Source organism: Tauraco erythrolophus, chromosome 3, assembly GCF_009769465.1.
Source record: "Tauraco erythrolophus isolate bTauEry1 chromosome 3, bTauEry1.pri, whole genome shotgun sequence".
Classification (NCBI taxonomy): Eukaryota; Metazoa; Chordata; class Aves; order Musophagiformes; family Musophagidae; genus Tauraco; species Tauraco erythrolophus.
In genome coordinates this window covers 41,471,391-41,491,280 of record NC_141467.1, presented here as the reverse complement: position 1 = coordinate 41,491,280, position 19,890 = coordinate 41,471,391, and positions in this window count along the sequence as shown.

Here is a 19,890-nt window from a genome sequence, read left to right as displayed (position 1 = left end):
AGAGGAGGCTGAGGGGAGACCTGATTACGGCCTACAAATACTTGAGAAGGGATGGTGGGGAGATGGGGGAGGGGCTCTTTACATTAGTGATGGGTGATAGAACAAGAGGAAATGGGTATAAGCTTAGTCAGGGGAGATTCAGGTTGGATGTTAGGAAGTATTTCTTCTCTGAAAGGGTTGTCAGCCACTGGAATAGGGTGCCCAGGGAGGTGGTTGAGTCCCCATCCCTGGCTGTGTTAGAATAGGGTGGATTATCTACTTAGGGATATGGTTTAATGGGGATTAGGGGCGGTTGGACTGGATGATCTCTAAGGTCTTTTCCAACCATAGAAATCTATGAATCTATGAATCAAGCTGTGACAGGGGGAAAGGGGCAGACTAGACTATGGCATTAATCTCTTTTCCCAAGTAGCAAGTGATAGGACAAGAGGAAATGGCCTCAAGGTGCACCAGGAGAAGTTTAGATTGGATATTAGGAAAAATGTCTTCACTGAAAGGGTTGTCAAGCATTGGAAGAAGCTGCTTAGGGAAGTGGTTGAGTCACCATCCTTGGAGGTATGTAAAAGATGTGTAGACATGGCGTTTATGGACATGGTTTAGTGGTTGACTTGACAGTGTTAGGTTAATGGTTGGACTTGATCTTAAGTGTCTTTCCAACCTAAATAATTCTATGATTCTGTGTTCCAGAGTTCCTTAATGCCTCAGCCTTTGTGGTCAGTTAACCTTGGCTGGCCACCAGGTGCCTGCCAAGCCCCTCTCTCACTTCCCCTCCTCATCAAGGCAGTAAGATAAAATGTGGCAAAAAGCTCATCAGTAGAGATAAAGCCAAGGAGATCACTTAATCATAGAATCATAGAATCATAGAATCATAGAATGATTAGCGCTGGAAGGGACCTTCAAAGGTCATCTAGTCCAATCCCCCTGCAAGCAACAGGGATATCTCCAACTAGATCAGGTTGCTCAGGGCCTCATCCAACCTGGCCTTGAACGTCTCCAGGGATGGAGCATCTACCACCTCTCTGGGCAACCCGTTCCAGTGTTCTACAACTCTCATGGTAAAAAATTTTTTCCTAATATCCAATCTGAATCTACCTCCCTCTATTTTAAAACCATTACCCCTTGTCCTATCACAACAGGGCCTCCTGAACAGCCTCTCCCCATCTTTCTTGTAGGCTCCCTTGAGGTACTGGAAGACCGCTATAAGGTCACCCCGGAGCCTCCTCTTCTCCAGGCTGAACAGCCCCAACTCTTTCAGCCTGTCCTCATAGGAAAGATGCGCCAGCCCTCGGATCATCTTCGTGGCCCTCCTCTGGACCCTCTCCAACTGGTCCATGTCCTTCTTATGTTGGGGGCTCCAGAACTGGACGCAGTACTCCAGGTGAGGTCTCACGAGAGCAGAGTAGAGGGGCAGAATCACCTCTCTCGACCTGCTGGCCACGCTCCTCTTGATGCAGCCCAGGATGTGATTGGCTTTCTGGGCCGCAAGAGCACATTGCCGGCTCATATTGAGCTTCTCATCCACCAGTACTCCCAAGTCCTTCTCCTCAGGGCTGCTCTCAATCCATTCACCACCCAGTCTGTATTTGTGCCTGGGATTGCCACGACCCAGATGTGGGACCTTGCATTTGGCCTGGTTGAACTTCATGAGGTTGACATGGGCCCACCTCTCCAGCCTGTCGAGGTCCCTCTGGATGGCATCCCTCCCTTCCAGCATGTCGACGGCACCACACAGCTTGGTGTCATCGGTGAACTTGCTGAGGGTGCACTCCATGTCACTGTCCACGTCACTGACAAAGATGTTGAAGAGGGCCGGGCCCAACACGGACCCCTGAGGGACGCCACTCGTGACTGGTCTCCTCTTGGACATCGAGCCGTTGACCACTACTCTCTGAGTGCGGCCATTGAGCCAATTCCTTATCCACCGAGTGGTCCATTCATCAAACCCATGCCTCTCTAGTTTAGAGAGAAGAATGTCGTGCGGGACAGTGTCAAAAGCTTTGCACAAGTCCAGGTAGATGATATCCGTTGGTCGATCCTTGTCCACCGATGCTGTCACTCCATCATAAAAGGCCACCAAGTTGGTCAGGCACGATCTGCCTTTGGTGAAGCCATGTTGGCTGTCACCCACCACCTCCTTGCTCTCCCTGTGCCTTAGCATGGTTCCCAAGAGAATCTGCTCCATGACCTTGCCAGGCACTACTCTCTGAGTGCGGCCATTGAGCCAATTCCTTATCCACCGAGTGGTCCATTCATCAAACCCATGCCTCTCTAGTTTAGAGAGAAGACAGGCGCTTCTTAGGGAAATTAATTTAATTTATTTCTGATTTATCAGAATAGGATAAAGAGAAATAAAAACAAATCTTAAAACACCTTCCCTCCACCCATCCCTTCTTCCTAGACTCCATTTCACTCCCAACTCCTCTGCCTTCTCCATTTGAGTAGTGCAGGGAGATGAAGAATGACCATTGCAGTCAGTCCATAACGGCTCCTCTCTGCCACTCTTTCCTCCTCATACTGTTCCCCTGCTCCAGCGTGGGGTTCCACTCATGGGACTCAGTCTTTCACCAACTTCTCCAACATGGATCCTTCCCATGGGCTTCAGTTCTTCACGAACTGCTCCAGCCTGGGTCCTTTCCATGGGGCAGAGTCCTTCATGAATGGACTGCTCCAGCATGGATCCCCGACAAGATCACAAGTCTTGCCAGAAAACCTGCTTCTATGTGAGCTTCTCTCCATGGGCCACAATTCCTTCCAGGAGCCTACTCCAGCACAGGCTCTTCATAGGGTTGCAGCCTCCTTTGGGCACATCAACCTGCTCTAGCATGAGGTCCTCCACGGGCTGCAATGTGGATATCTCCTCCACTGTGGACCTCCATAGGCTGCAGAGGGACAAATTGTGTCTCCATGATCTTCATTATGGGCATGGAGTCCTCCATGGGCTGTAACATGAATATTTGCTCCACTGTGGACCTCCATAGGTTACAGGGGGACAACCTGCATCACCATGTTCTTCACCATGGGCTGCAGGGGAATCTCTGCTCTGGCACCTGGAGCACCTTTTCCCTCTCTTTCTTCACTGACCTTGGTGTCTGCCGGGCTGTTTCTCCCACATTTTCTCGCTCTTCTCTCCCAGCTGCATTTTTACCCTTTCTCAAATATGTTATCGCAGAAGCACTACCAACAACATTGATGGGCTCAGCTTTGACCAGAGGTGAGTCTGTCTAGTTTCTCTTTATCCCCCTCAACCTCATAAAGTAGCTCTAAAAGGGTTGTATGCCATTAGCTTATCAGTTTATCACTGTGGTTTGCAAGCCAAGACATAACGAACAATATGCTCACAATAATTTATATATTTGACATCATTGTAGATGCCCACAGCATGCAGGGGAGTTGAAAGTCTGAGAATCCTCTGGTACCATTTAAATATGAAGAGTTCACACAGAACCCTCTGGGTTCAAAATTCATGTTAATTTTACAGACATACCTACAGAGTGACATATATGCCTTGATATTCTATTAAATTCTGCCAACTCCTGATATGAAACAGAATTTTCCACTACAAGACATCTAAAGTATTTAAAGGTATAATGTCCTTACATTTTACCATAAAACAATGACAACTATTTAGTTTTAGAATAGCCCTTACCTATTCACAGGAGAAACCTGGTAGAAGTTCAGCTCTTGAACCAAACTTGTTTATTCACGGTTTTCTAGAAAAGGTTACAATAAGTTATAACTTAACACATTTAAGTTATTTACTTTTGTCCCTTGTAATTCTGGACCTATAACTCTTTATGAATTGTGACACAAGTACCTATAAATGATTGAAAAATCTGTGTTAATTTACAAAAGAGTTGTCTTCAAAGTAGAAATTCCACCTGAAATGTCTGGGTTTGGTTGTGGGTTTTTTTTTTTCCTTTTCAGATTTTGACTGAAAAAGTTAACAATGAAAAACTCAGTACATTAATTATTTTCACCAACCATAGGGAAAGTACTTATCTTTTCCTTAAGCATTGCTTCTTACACATCCAAAATTCTTTCATTTTTAGTTGTCAGAAGTTGGAATAGTTTTTTAGTTTTTTTTTTTTGTGAAATGAGAAAATGTTAGAACTAGTTTGATGAAGTGTTCTATTTTTATGAAATGTTTTGATGAGGCACAAAAGGCCATAACCTAAGAAATGCTGGTGTCAATATCTGGATATCAGTCTTGTAGAGGCAATATTGTTAATTGTAAAATTATTTTAAATGTATCTGTGTCTGGTACAGACCTCTGGTACTTTTGTAGGTGCAATGAATATATTGATACAGCGTTTTGTGACTTAATTGTTATTCTTCTTGCTCTGTAAAGTTGTAATATATGGAAAATACTGCAGACTTCTATTCCCTGATGACCTATTGAGTACATGAAAAATTGAGAATCCTCAGCTTGCATTTTAATAGCTTGCATCTAACTTACATTTGTCAGGCATTTGGTTGTGTTCAAATTGAATAGTGGTGTTTTTAATTGTGACTTAATCAGAGAAGAATAAAATACTGAGCAGCCCAATGCCTATTTTGCACACACTGATGTACGTTTTCTGAATAAAAATGTGGCCGAAAACTAGACTTCTAGGTTTCTAAGGCTTGTAATCACTAATGGACATTCTGAAAAATGGTTGTAAACTACATTGAGAATGGAATCTGACAAAAAAGAGGAGGCTTTCGTGAAATAAAATTTTCTAATTTTTCAAGTTTCTGATTTCATACAAGTTCAGATGTGGTTGGTTCAGCTGAGATTTGCACTGAGATGCTGCAGCCAGCTTAGCACCACTACTGACATTCTGTCTCATCATGATACATATTTGTTCTTTTTGCTGAGAGCCTACCCATTTCATATTTTAATATCATCATTAAAAATATTTGGAAAAGCTATTTTTTCATGTTTGTCGTGGGTTATGTTGAACCGCCCCACACACAGCCGGTCACTCCCCCTCCCCCACCCCCAGGAATGAGGGAGAGAATTAAAGGATAAACGTGAAACCCGTGGGTTGAGATAAGAGTGATTTAATACAGATGATTTAATACAATGTAGGTGCTCACCACCCCTCGTATGCGAAGCCCGTCTCGTCCCGAAAACTGCAAATCCCGGACGAACGCGAGGCCCCGAAATAGAGAGGGGCAGAGAGGGAGAGAAAGAGAAAGAGAGAGAAAGAAAAAAACAGCAGAGCAACAGCGCAGCAAGCGCAAAAGAGCAAAAGTGCAAAAAGAGCAAAAGCGCAAAAGCCCTTCTTCCCGGCTGACCCTCGCTTTTATACTGGGCATGACGCTGCATGATATGGAATACTAATTGGCCAGTTTGGCCCTCAGTCTTAAGTTCCACACAAATGACAAGGGGAATCGTGTCCCCCTTGTCCCAGCTATGCTCCCCCCTTATCCTGCCGTGTTTCTGTACTCCGCACACTGAAAAGTCCTTGGAGTTTCACTTCCAACCACAAACATCAGCTTGCTATCAACATTCTTCTCAGAGTGAGCCTCTGAGTGAAACCAAAACAGGGAGCTCTTCTGGCTGTTAAAAAAAAAACTCTGTCCCAGCTAAAACTGGGACAGTATCCACCCCTTATTCCATACCATGCATGTCATGCTCAAACCTTACATATATACTATTCCCTTAGCCATGGGTCATCCCTCCAAAATGTGTCTTCATCTGTTACAGCAGTCTCTCAGGGCAGGAAAGATGACGTGGAATTCGCTCAGTCGGTAGAACGGATGACATGTAGTCTTTTTTGCGTGTGGCGCCTGGAGCTCGTAGTTGGTGTATCCGGCCGCTGTCTGCAGGTTGAAGATGTTGATCTTGAAGAAGTTGCTGGTTGTTTGGAATCAGTTCTGATTCTGACGAAGTTCATTCTTCATTAACCTGGATGATTCTTAATATAATGACATTAGTACAATGTGACAACCATAGTGATGATGGTATGCAGGGACAGGGTTATTCAGCAATTAATATCACACAATTCAATTCATTTTATCATCTATTTTCACCCAACATCAAATCCCCTTGAGGTACACATCGGACTTCCCCGTCCTTCTGCATCACCCACCAAGTACACCCAGGTCCCTGAGCAAAAGCAATCCCACGAATGGGTTTACCTTTACCCGAGGCAGGAATAACCCAAACTGTCTTCCCGAGTATATTCCTCATGTGCACTACAGGGACTTTGTCTCCTTCTACAGTACGTAGAAGTTCTGATTGCGCAGGACCAGCTCGATTGGCAGATCCTCTAGTGTTAACTAACCAGGTGGCTTTTGCTAAATGCGTATCCCAATGTTTGAAGGTTCCACCACCCATTGCTTTCAGTGTGGTTTTTAGCAATCCATTATATCGTTCAATCTTCCCAGAAGCTGGTGCATGATAAGGGATGTGATATACCCACTCGATGCCATGCTCTTTGGCCCAGGTGTCTATAAGATTGTTACGGAAATGAGTCCCGTTGTCCGACTCAATTCTTTCTGGGGTGCCATGCCGCCACAAGACTTGCTTTTCAAGGCCCAAGATCGTGTTCCGGGCGGTGGCATGGGGCACAGCATAGGTTTCCAGCCATCCAGTGGTCGCTTCCACCATTGTAAGCACATAACGCTTGCCACTGCGAGTTTGTGGAAGTGTGACATAGTCAATTTGCCAAGCCTCTCCATATTGATATTTCGACCAACGCCCTCCATACCAAAGAGGTTTCAACCGCTTGGCTTGCTTGATTGCAGCACACGTTTCACATTCATGGATCACCTCTGCAATGGTGTCCATAGTTAGGTCCACCCCTCGATCACGAGCCCATTTGTATGTGGCGTCCCTTCCTTGATGGCCTGAGGCATCATGGGCCCAACGAGCTAGAAATTTTTCACCTTTATGTTGCCAGTCCAGATCCACCTGAGCCACTTTAATCTTGGCGGCCTGATCCACCTGTTGATTGTTTTCATGTTCTTCTGTGGCCCGACTCTTGGGTACATGGGCATCTACATGTCGTACTTTCACAATCAGCTTCTCTACTCGAGTAGCAATGTCTTTCCACAACGGGGCAGCCCAGATGGGTTTACCTCTGCGTTGCCAGCTGCTCTGCTTCCATTGCCGTAGCCATCCCCACAGGGCATTTGCTACCATCCAAGAGTCGGTATAGAGATAGAGCATTGGCCACTTTTCTCGTTCCGCGATGTCTAAAGCCAGTTGGATGGCTTTCACCTCTGCGAACTGGCTTGATTCGCCTTCTCCTTCGGTAGCTTCTGCGACCTGTCGAGTAGGACTCCATACAGCAGCTTTCCATTTTCGATGTTTTCCTACAAGGCGACAGGACCCGTCGGTAAACAGAGCGTATTTCTTCTCATTGTCTGATAGTTCTTTATAAGGTGGAGCCTCCTCAGCACGTGTCACCTCCTCCTCCTCTGGTGACATTCCAAAGTCTTTACCTTCAGCCCAGTTAGTGATCACTTCCAAAATTCCTGGGCGATTGAGGTTTCCTATCCGAGCTCTTTGTGTGATCAGCGCGATCCACTTGCTCCATGTGGCATCAGTTGCGTGGTGTGTAGACGGGACGCTCCCTTTGAACATCCAGCCGAGCACTGGCAATCGGGGTGCCAGGAGCAACTGTGCTTCTGTACCAATCACTTCAGAAGCAGCTCGGACTCCTTCATATGCTGCCAATATCTCTTTTTCAGTTGGAGTATAGTTGGTTTCGGATCCTTTGTATCCTCGACTCCAAAACCCAAGAGGTCGACCTCGCGTCTCCCCTGGCGCTTTTTGCCAGAGACTCCAGGTGGGACCATTCTCCCCGGCTGCGGTGTAGAGCACGTTTTTGACATCTTGTCCTGTCCGGACTGGTCCCAGGGCTACCGCATGGACTATTTCTTGTTTAATTTGTTCAAAGGCTTGTTTTTGCTCTGGGCCCCATTCAAAATTATTCCTCTTTCGGGTTATTTGGTAGAGGGGTTTTACAATCTGGCTGTAGTCAGGAATATGCATTCGCCAGAAACCCACAATGCCTAAGAAAGCTTGTGCTTCCTTTTTGTTGGTTGGTGGGGACATAGCTGTTATTTTATTAATCACGTCCATCGGAATCTGACGACACCCATCTTGCCATTTTATTCCCAAAAACTGAATCTCCTGGGCAGGTCCCTTGACTTTACTCTGTTTTATGGCAAAGCCTGCTTTCAGAAGGATTTGGATTATCTTTTCACCTTTCTCAAAAACTTCTTCTGCTGTGTTGCCCCATACAATGATGTCATCAATGTATTGCAGATGTTCTGGGGCATCACCCTGTTCCAGTGTGGTCTGGATCAGTCCATGGCAAATAGTGGGGCTGTGTTTCCACCCCTGGGGCAGTCGATTCCAGGTATACTGGATGCCCCTCCAAGTGAAAGCAAACTGTGGCCTGCATTCCGGTGCCAAAGGAATTGAGAAAAACGCATTAGCGATATCAATTGTAGCGTACCACCTGGCTGCCTTTGACTCCAGTTCATACTGAAGTTCCAGCATATCTGGCACGGCAGCACTCAATGGTGGTGTAACTTCATTCAAGCCACGATAGTCTACCGTCAGCCTCCACTCGCCATTGGACTTACGCACAGGCCATATAGGGCTGTTAAAAGGGGAGCGGGTCTTTGTGATGACTCCTTGACTCTCCAGTTGACGAATCAACTTATGGATAGGAATTAGAGAGTCTCGGTTGGTACGATATTGCCGTCGGTGCACTGTTGTAGTAGCAATTGGCACCTGCTGTTCTTCGACCCTCAGTAACCCCACAGCAGAAGGGTCCGTTGAGAGACCAGGCAAAGTAGACAGCTGCCTGCCTTCTTCTGTCTCTACTGCAGCTATGCCAAAAGCCCACCGATACCCTTTTGGGTCTTTGAAATACCCTCTCTTAAGATAATCTATGCCAAGGATGCATGGGGCTTCTGGGCCAGTTACAATAGGGTGTTTTTGCCACTGCTGTCCAGTTAGGCTCACTTCAGCCTCTAACACAGTCAGTTGTTGAGACCCCCCTGTCACTCCAGAAATACAGATGGATTCTGCCCCTCTGAAGTTCGATGGTATCAAAGTGCATTGGGCACCAGTATCCACTAAAGCCTTATACTTTCTAGGGTATGATGTGCCAGGCCACCGAATCCACACAGTCCAGTACACTCGATTATCCCTCTCCTCCACCTGGCTGGAGGCAGGGCCCCTCTAATGCCTGTTATCATATTCATCAGAGGAATCAGCAGGATTGGAGTCAGGATGGCTAGGAGGATCAGCCCTCCCATTTTGACTAGTGGACTGCTCACTGTAGACTGGGGCAACAGCTGTCCTGGAGGAATTGGAGAAAGTTCTATTCCTGTTGGTTCTTCCTCCCAACTGGCGTACCCTGGCCTCTAAAGCGGAGGTGGGTTTTCCATCCCACCTTCTCATGTCTTCTCCATGATCACGGAGGTAGAACCATAGCTCACCCCGTGATCTGTACCGTCTCTCTTGTCTCTCTCGAGGAGGGTAACGCCTGGTTCTGACAGCTGAAATTCTAGAACGTTCGGGTGGTGGGAAATCTACTTTTTCTCTTAATTCTCGGACCTCTTCAGACAGCTTTTCCACAGCCGCAACACAGGTTCGTATAGAAGTGTCATCATCATATCGTCGGAGGTAGGTGACCAGATTACCTACGGATAGTGGTGCTTCATCGTCCCCGAAGTCCATTATTGCCAATGAGGTGGAATATGCGGCTGGCGCACTCCGTATAATCTTCTGCCACATTGGTCGTGTGCACCGGACGTCATCTGGATCTTCGAGTCTTGGTCCGCTTCTTGAGTCAAGATAAATCAACTCTCGCACAGCCAGTTCTCTCAGATACTGAATAGCTTTTTCTATGTTGGTCCACTTGCTTACATTACATGGCACCTCGTCCTTGTAGGGGTACCTTTCCTTTATGGCTGCCAGGAGTCGTCTCCAGAGGCTGCGGACTTGTGTCTGCCTTCCAATTGCTTTATCAATGCCTCCATCCATGGCAAGGGCTCCCAGCTGCCTAGCTTCACTACCATCTAACTCCAGACTATTGGCTCCCATGTCCCAGCATCTGAGCAACCAAGAGACAATGGGCTCACCTTTAAGGCGGCCATAATCTTTTCGAATATCTCACAGCTCGCTCATTTTTAGAGATCTGGTGGTTATCCTCTCATCTATGATGTCACTCCTCCTCCATTGAGATTTCCTCTGGGGCGAAACAGAACGCTCCCGCTTCATTTCTCGTGATGGCCCTGGTCGCTCTTCATCATCATCATCATCCTCTCCTCTGCGTTCTGACTTTCGCAGACATTTCCTTGGTTTCTCTTCCTCCAATCGTTGTGATGGCCCCGGTTGTTCTTCTTTGTCTGGTTGCTCTGATGGTCCTGGTTGCTCTTCCTCATTTGGTTGTTGTGATGGCCCTGATTCCTCTTCTTCGTCGTCTAACTTTTGTATACATTTTCTTTTCCTTACGGGGGCAACTGATAACGTTGTAGTCTGAGTAGCTATAGTGCTTGTCATGGGAGTTGAGATGGCAAGCACAATAACCCGAGAAATAAATTGATATACACCCCTAAATGGCCGATTGATTTTGAATATATAGATAATTAAACATATATTCAGGAGACCTTGCAGGACAATCAAACCGGTTAAATTATTCCAATGATGTTCGGCATTATCAAAATCAACGTAAGCTTTTGTGAATGAAAAGTCACCGGTATAATTGGCGATGATATCCGCCAGGTGACGCTCAAAATTAATAAACGAGTTCCACATCACCATCCCCCTCTGCACCGCCGAATACAAAGACTGAGCCGGTCCCAGCACCGATGATCTTATCAGAGTTACACCGTACAGTATAGCAAAACCCTTAATTACCGATAACATACTTTTCATGCCGGTCCAACACCCAGACCCAGAAAACCGCATAAACATTCCGCCTAACATCATATAGGGTAGATAAGACAATAAATTATGAATGTCCGGTAACATGTACGCAAGCATAACAAACAGCATTCCGGCCAGCCACATCGTTATCTCAACCCCTTCGAGCCCCACGTTGGGCGCCAATTAAGACTGTCGTGGGTTATGTTGAACCGCCCCACACACAGCCGGTCACTCCCCCTCCCCCACCCCCAGGAATGAGGGAGAGAATTAAAGGATAAACGTGAAACCCGTGGGTTGAGATAAGAGTGATTTAATACAGATGATTTAATACAATGTAGGTGCTCACCACCCCTCGTATGCGAAGCCCGTCTCGTCCCGAAAACTGCAAATCCCGGACGAACGCGAGGCCCCGAAATAGAGAGGGGCAGAGAGGGAGAGAAAGAGAAAGAGAGAGAAAGAAAAAAAACAGCAGAGCAACAGCGCAGCAAGCGCAAAAGAGCAAAAGTGCAAAAAGAGCAAAAGCGCAAAAGCCCTTCTTCCCGGCTGACCCTCGCTTTTATACTGGGCATGACGCTGCATGATATGGAATACTAATTGGCCAGTTTGGCCCTCAGTCTTAAGTTCCACACAAATGACAAGGGGAATCGTGTCCCTCTTGTCCCAGCTATGCTCCCCCCTTATCCTGCCGTGTTTCTGTACTCCGCACACTGAAAAGTCCTTGGAGTTTCACTTCCAACCACAAACATCAGCTTGCTATCAACATTCTTCTCAGAGTGAGCCTCTGAGTGAAACCAAAACAGGGAGCTCTTCTGGCTGTTAAAAAAAAAACTCTGTCCCAGCTAAAACTGGGACAATGTTTAACATTAATCTTCTTAATATGAACAATTATTAATTTATTTTTTAAAAAATACTTTAAAATACAGATAGCCAAGAGGTGGCAGTAGTCCATCCTGTATTTACTCTGTGCTTTATCATTAGAAGTATATGCTTACCTCTTTTTGATAGGCACAATTGTTTCGAATGAGATACATGAAATTTTTTTAAGTTTACAATTGCCTAGCATTCTGAGTACAGCTCCCATTCCATCAAAGTCTCAAAGGTCTTTGTCAGAGCTAGAGGAAATTAAGTATCTTCTTTAAAGACTCCATCCTTTGAAGATATCAAGGCAGGGGCTTAGAAAGTATATGACTAGGCAGGTATGATTGATACCAAGATAAGCCTTTGATTGTCATGCACAATGTAAGGACAGGTACATCATGTTCTCCCAAGCTTAAACATCTCCTAAAGGCTTGCAGAGCCCTGTGGTGTAGTTATATGAAGCTTTGTGGCTTTGTGAGGTCCATGTCCCAAAAAAAGCCCACATAATTTTCAGGCTTATGAATGATTGTTGCTGAAATTATACAATAATAACCACAGGGGGAGGCATGGAAGAGAAATGAATATAGCCAGCTAGCAATAAGGCCAAGGTCAGATATCAATGATGAGTTTTTCTCCCTCCAACATAAAGATTTTCCCTGTAGAGATAAGCAGGGAAGTGTGTGGCTGGAGACGCAGATTATTTTCACCTTACTCTGCTTTGCCTTCAACCTTTCTGCCTTGAAGTGAGTGTATGGCTGAGTGAGAGGAAGAGCTTCACACAAGGAGCCAGGTGGCATGAAGAGCAATACAAGGCTGGCTGTGACATGAGAAAACTGGTGGAGAGCTTTCTTAAAACACAAATAAACTCACACTTTGCCAGGAAAATAGGGTGACTGGCTGGACTCCTTCCCAAAACACATTGCTCTTCTTTTGCCTTTGTAAACTGAGGGATGGATGAGTGAGTCTTGAGGAATAAGACAGGTCTCTTCTCCATCTGAGAGTGCTGGAGGATGTCAAAGCTGCGCCCATGGTCAGAAATATGTTGTACTGTTTTCTTAGTAAGAAACATATATTGCTGAATAACAATATTACCAATCAGTCCATAAACAACTGACAGTCTTTCATCCCTGGAGGTAACGGCCAAAAGAGTACAATTATACCAGAACCCAGAATGTGATGCAGATACTTTTGGTCAAATTCAGAAATGAAATTCAGGTTTGAGGTCAAGCACTGCTGCGAGAAGACCTCCTGTGTTGAGCAAGTCCATAAAAACATACTCAGTGTCATAAGACACAGTCTTAGCCAGGATTAGCTGCTTCACTTACCTGTTTCTGTGGCAAAATGAATTTTGTCATAGTTTTAGCTGTGGCATCCTCACAGCTAAACTGAGGAAGTGTGGTCTGGATGATCGAGTAGTGAGGTGAATTGTGAACTGGCTGAAGGATAGAAGCCAGAGAGTAGTGGTCAATGGGACAGAGTCCAGTTGGAGGCCTGTATCCAGTGGAGTCCCTCAAGGGTCGGTACTGGGACCAGTATTGTTCGACATATTCATCAATGACTTGGATGAGGGAATAGAGTGCGTGGTCAGCAAGTTTGCTGATGACACTAAACTGGGAGGAGTGGCTGACACACCTGAAGGCTGTGCTGCCATTCAGAGACCTGGACAGGCTGGAGAGTTGGGCAGGGAGAAATTTAATGAAATACAACAAGGGCAAGTGTAGAGTCTTGCATCTGGGTAAGACAACCCCATGTACCAGTACAAGTTGGGGACTGAACTGTTGGGGAGCAGCACAGAGAAGAGAGACCTGGGGACCCTGGTGGACAGCAGGATGAGCATGAGCCAGCAATGTGCCCTTGTGGCCAAGAAGGCCAATGGCATCCTGGTGTCTATTAGAAGGGGTGTGGTTAGTAGGTCGAGAGAGGTTCTCCTCCTCCTCCATTCTGCCCTGATGAGGCCGCATCTGGAATACTGTGTTCAGTTCTGGGCCCCTCAGTTCAAGAAGGACCAGGAACCGCTGGAGAGAGTCCAGCGCAGGGCCACAAAGATGATTAAGGGAGTGGAGCATCTCCCTTCTGAGGAAAGGCTGAGGGAGTTGGGTCTCTTTAGCTTGGAGAAGAGGAGACTGAGGGGGGACCTCATTAACGTTTATAAATATGTAAAGGGTGACTGTCATGAGGATGGAGCCAGGCTCTTCTCACTGGCATCCAATGATAGGACAAGGGGAAATGGATATGAGCTGGAATATAGGAGGTTCCACTTAAACACGAGGAAGAACTTCTCAGTAAGCGTAACAGAACACTGGAACAGGCTGCCCAGAGAGGTTGTGGAGTCTCCTTCTCTGGAGATGTTCAAAACCCACCTGGACACATTCTTGTGTGATCTAATCTAGATGGTCCTGCTCCGGCAGGGGGATTGGACTAGATTATCCTTTGAGGTCCCTTCCAATCCCTAACATTCTGTGATTCTGTGATGTCTTCAGAAATATCCAACCGGAAATTAACTGATTTCTTTCCTTTACCAAGGAAAGGCAACTGAGGCACTGACCTTGTAGCAGCAGCAGCAGCCAGGGCTCTGTCAAAAGACAGTTATATGATCCCTACAAAAAAAAAAGTGGTCTTTGCTTATTTATGGGAAAGGTCCAGGATAGTCAGACACAGATCATAAGGTCTGTTTAAGTATTGATCACAGATATTGAAGAAAAACCTAATCAATGGACCAATAAACAGGAAGGCAGGACTGAGAGAGGAACTGAAGGGTATGTGTATTCTAGATACTGGATTTCTTTTGTAAAGAAATGCACAGTATGCACAGTTGAAGGTTGTATATAGCTCATACAATATTTGGCTCAGGCAATGGAATGAGTCAAATTAGAGAGCTGCTGCTGGAAGTCGTTAAAGGAAGCTGTCTGACACAGACTTTTGCAATTTGTTGTTTGTTGGTTTGTTTTTTTTCTTCTGATTAGTCCTAATATAAACCACTCAGCTCCTATCCCATTTAAGTGGATATCTGAGGCATGCAGAAATGTATTGAATTCTATTTTAGAGCCAGACTGAGACCTTGCAGAACGTGATTGCATAATCTGTTATAGCAGAGCTCCTGGAGTAGAGGTTTCTGCACAGGATATGGGAAGAAAAGAGTACAATGTGGCTGGGGAGTGCAAAATCCCACAGTGGGAAGCCTGGATGTAACATCTGTACCCTCAGCCTCTGAACACATAAAGTAAGAAAGGACAAGAACTGCAGGAGTGTAGCAAAACTAAGTTCTGTGAAGCTACTGCAATATAGATTTGCTTCTAATAGTATCTGATAGTACCAAGGGCTTTCCTTTCCACAGGGAGGGAGTTACTACAGGAAAGAGGTGTCAGGTCATGACTGTGCTGTTTACAGACGTGTATCATTTAGAATCTCCTGGTAAATCAGGATTTAATTTGTTCAGGGTTGGTTTGGTTGTTTCACATGGAAATAGGGGCCCATTAAGTTAGGGTTAAGTTACCAATGATGACATCTAAAAGCATATAGAGATATAAAAGTTACACCTGCAGAAGGTAAATCAATGGTTTATATGTGTTTAATTGTTTCATTTTATTTTTTTTTTTTTTTTTCAGGATTGCAATTATGGGTCACAGTAGTTGGAGACCAGCTGTGTGATCAAAATATTGTAGCCTTGGCTCGCAGAAGGTTCTCTATTCTTTTTCTCAGTTTTCCTGGATGGACTTATGTTAGAATGGAAGCTGTCCACAAGATAGGAACCATTAAAGCAGGCATCATGACTTGCACTGTGTAAGTTATTGTGAATAGTTCCCAGGGGAATTAGTAAGGTTGTGGCCTAAGTAAAACATAGAACTCTTCATTATATTTTGTTCTATTAGTTTTTTGAGGAAAAGCGATTTGGATCAAAACGAGTTGGGTTTTTTTTAGCCTGCGTTTTTAAATTAATACATTGTAAATTTTATACTTCAACGGTATTTATAAAGTGATGCTTGTTTTCTCTCAGATGGTTATAAATGCAAACTACTATTTTTCCTTAACAAATTAATTCAAATTTGGCGTTTTTAAGATGGGGACTGTCTCTGACTGTGTTTTTAATGTTCCCAGCACAATGTGAATAGTGAATTACTAGTATGAGGCATAAATAAATAATGTTTATAATCATGGAAAACATTGCAATTGTAATCTTTCTAAACTAAGTTTTTAAAAATCTGAACTACATAAAAAATAAAAGCACCTTTTTTTTTCAAAATCTTATTTGCAAAGCAGTGGTATTAAAATAGAGATATAATTTGTATTATCACAAGTATGTGACTATCAAATCCTATTCCACAGAGAGCAAGTGATAGAACAGTATTCATCTGATACCTAATGATAATCCTATACAAATATCCTGGTGTGTTCTCTGTAGCATATTTATGATCTTGTTGTGTCTGGTCCAAGTTTCTTGACATTCTGAGTACCCCTTTGGGGAAATATGACATCTTGCAGTAATGTACACAGTGCATGTCAAAAAACAATGCCAATCTGCTTCTGCTACTCTGAGTTTTGTAAGTGAAAAGAGCAGGCTGCTCATTTTTTAACATATGCAGGATGGTGATGTTTACAATACCAGCTGGAAAAGTAAGTACTTGTACAAAACAGTGCATAGAGACAACAGAACAGGAGGAAGGAAAAAAGCCAACAAACACTCAAATTTTGTGTACTGAGCAAGCACTGAAAATAGGAGCAAAGAGATCGTGGTCTTTGGTGGTATCCTCAACACTGACAGGTCAAAATAAAATGGTTCTGAAATAGTTGTGGTTGTGGAACATACAAAGAGCTTTGTATTGATAGTTCCAGATTTTCCCAATTATTAAAGGCACCCTCCTCAAACAAAACAGTCCTCCCGCTAAAAAATCCAACTGAACAAAACCAAATCCAAAGAAAAAAGGAGAATATTACTAAGAAATAAAATAATTGCTGGGAAAATGCGTAGAACAGAACGTGGCCTGGTTAGCTTTATGGAGTTTCTTTATTTAGCACTAAGAAATAAATTGTTAGGTAAGGTAAATAAAATCTTTATAGATAAGGTAAATACAGTCTTTGAAAACATAGCTATAGAGGATATGATGATTTCAGCACTGGATATTGTAGTTCAGCTAGTTAAGATGAGAATCAAGTCTAGCCCGCTTGTAGTACAAATTAGGTCACGAAAAAGTCTGTCCTGATGTGATTACATTCATAGAATCATAGAATCATAGAATGATTAGCGCTGGAAGGGACCTTCAAAGGTCATCTAGTCCAACCCCCCTGCAAGGAACAGGGATATCTCCAACTAGATCAGGTTGCTCAGGGCCTCATCCAACCTGGCCTTGAATGTCTCCAGGGATGGAGCACCCACCACCTCTCTGGGCAACCTGTTCCAGTGTTCTACAACTCTCATGGTAAAAAATTTTTTCCTAATATCCAATCTGAATCTACCTCCCTCTATTTTAAAACCATTACCCCTTGTCCTATCACAACAGGCCCTCCTGAACAGCTTCTCCCCATCTTTCTTGTAGGCCCCCTTGAGGTACTGGAAGACCGCTATAAGGTCACCCCGGAGCCTCCTCTTCTCCAGGCTGAACAGCCCCAACTCTTCCAGCCTGTCCTCATAGGAAAGGTGCTCCAGCCCTCTTATCATCTTCGTGGCCCTCCTCTGGACCCTCTCCAACTGGTCCATGTCCTTCTTATGTTGGGGGCTCCAGAACTGGACACAGTACTCCAGGTGAGGTCTCACGAGGGCAGAGTAGAGGGAGAGAATCACCTCTCTCGACCTGCTGGCCACACTCCTCTTGATGCAGCCCAGGATGCGGTTGGCCTTCTGGGCCGCAAGAGCACATTGCCGGCTCATATTGAGCTTCTCATCCACCAGTACTCCCAAGTCCTTCTCCTCAGGGCTGCTCTCGATCCATTCACCACCCAGTCTGTATTTGTGCCTGGGATTGCCACGACCCAGATGTAGGACCTTGCATTTGGCCTGGTTGAACTTCATGAGGTTGACACGGGCCCACCTCTCCAGCCTGTCAAGGTCCCTCTGGATGGCATCCCTCCCTTCCAGCATGTCGACGGCACCACACAGCTTGGTGTCATCGGCGAACTTGCTGAGGGTGCACTCCATGTCACTGTCCACGTCACCGACAAAGATGTTGAAGAGGGCCGGGCCCAACACGGACCCCTGAGGGACGCCACTCGTGACCGGTGTCATGGTTTGATGTGGAGGGGGGGTGGTTCTGGTGGCAGGAGAGGGGTTTTGCTCCCTGCGACCTCCCCGGTTTTGGAACCGGGTTAGGTTTGGTTCCGGCCACCAGATCAGACTGCCATCCCCCTCGGGATTGAGCCAATAGGGCGCCTCTGCGAATTGCCCTATTTAAGTCAGGACAAAGGGACCGGAAAAGGTGCTTTGCCCAGGATCGAGCAGAGAAGGGAGGAGGGCACTGCCCTCGCTCCCTGGCTCCCGGCCGGGCAGCTGCCTGCGTTGGGCCGGCGCCGCCCACGGAGAATGGCGGCGGCAGAGCCAGCTGGGGAACTCGGGGGCACCCCACTCCCGGGGTGCCCACTGGGCTGAGTTCACCTGGAGAGGACTGAGATCTGAGAGAAACAGCCGCATCGACAGCAGGTCAGTGAGGATGGAGCGGGAGGAGGTGTGCCGGAACCGAGTTTCCCCTGCGGCTGATGGTGAGATAGCAGGCGGCCCCCCTGCAACCAGGACGGCCTCGGTGGAGCAGAGACCCACTCGCAGCCCGTGGGGAGAAGATGCCTGAGCCTGAGGATGGTCGTGTTGGGGTGCACGACGAGGCAGAGAGGCATCTGGAGTCTGCGTGACGACCCACGCTGGAGCGAGTGGCTACAGCTCCCTAAGTACCCGAGACTGTGGTAAAGCCCACACCGGAGCAATCTGTGGGGAAGGATTGTTTCCAGTGGGCTGGACTCACGCTGGAGAAGTTTGTGGATTTTTCCTCGTGGGTAGGGGATCCATTGGAGCAGGGCAAAAGGGTGTAAGGACTCCTTCTCCTTTAAGAAAGAAGCAGCAGTAACAGCACGGAATGAACTGACCTGCACTCCCCCAGTCCCTGCCCCCTGTGCTGCTGGGGGGAGGAGGTAGAGCCGGGAGGAAAAGGAAGGCGGGGGGGGGGAAGGTGTCGGTTTTAAGATCTGCTTTTGTTTCTTTATGTCCTCTCAAGTAATCGGTCTTTTGTTTCCCTTTGTCCTTCTAAGTAATCATTAATAAACTGTTTTACTTTGAGAAAAGCTCTGCCTGTTTTGCCCAGGACCATGGTTGGTGGGTGCTCCCTCTGTTCTTGTCTCAACCCTCAGTCCCTTTGTTTTTTTTTTTCTCTCCTCTCTACTTTACTGGAGAAGGAGAGACTGTGTGAGTTTTAGTTGCTGGATCAGCCTAAAACCCCGACACCGGTCTCCTCTTGGACATCGAGCCGTTGACCACTACTCTCTGAGTGCGGCCATTGAGCCAATTCCTTATCCACCGAGTGGTCCATTCATCAAACCCATGCCTCTCTAGTTTAGAGAGAAGAATGTCGTGCGGGACAGTGTCAAAAGCTTTGCACAAGTCCAGGTAGATGATATCCGTTGATCGATCCTTGTCCACCGATGCTGTCACCCCATCATAAAAGGCCACCAAGTTGGTCAGGCACGATCTGCCTTTGGTGAAGCCATGTTGGCTGTCACCCACCACCTCCTTGCTCTCCCTGTGCCTTAGCATGGTTCCCAGGAGAATCTACTCCATGACCTTGCCAGGCACAGAGGTGAGGCTGACCGGCCTGTAGTTGCCTGGGTCCTCCTTGTTCCCCTTTTTAAAAATGGGGGTTATGTTCCCTCTCTTCCAGTCATCGGGGACCTCGCCAGACCGCCACGACTTCTCAAATACAATGGCCAGTGGCTTGGCAACCTCATCCGCCAGTTCCTTCAGGACCCGCGGACGGATCTCATCAGGTCCCATGGACTTGTGCACCTTCAAGTTCCTCAGATGTTCCCGAACCTGCTCTTCAAGTACAGTGGGCGGTGGTTCATCCTCACAGTCCCTGCTAGTTCTTTCCACAGCTTGGGTGGTAAGACAAGAGGCTTTATCAGTGAAGACTGAGGCAAAAAAGTCATTGAGTACCTCAGCCTTCTCTATGTCCCGG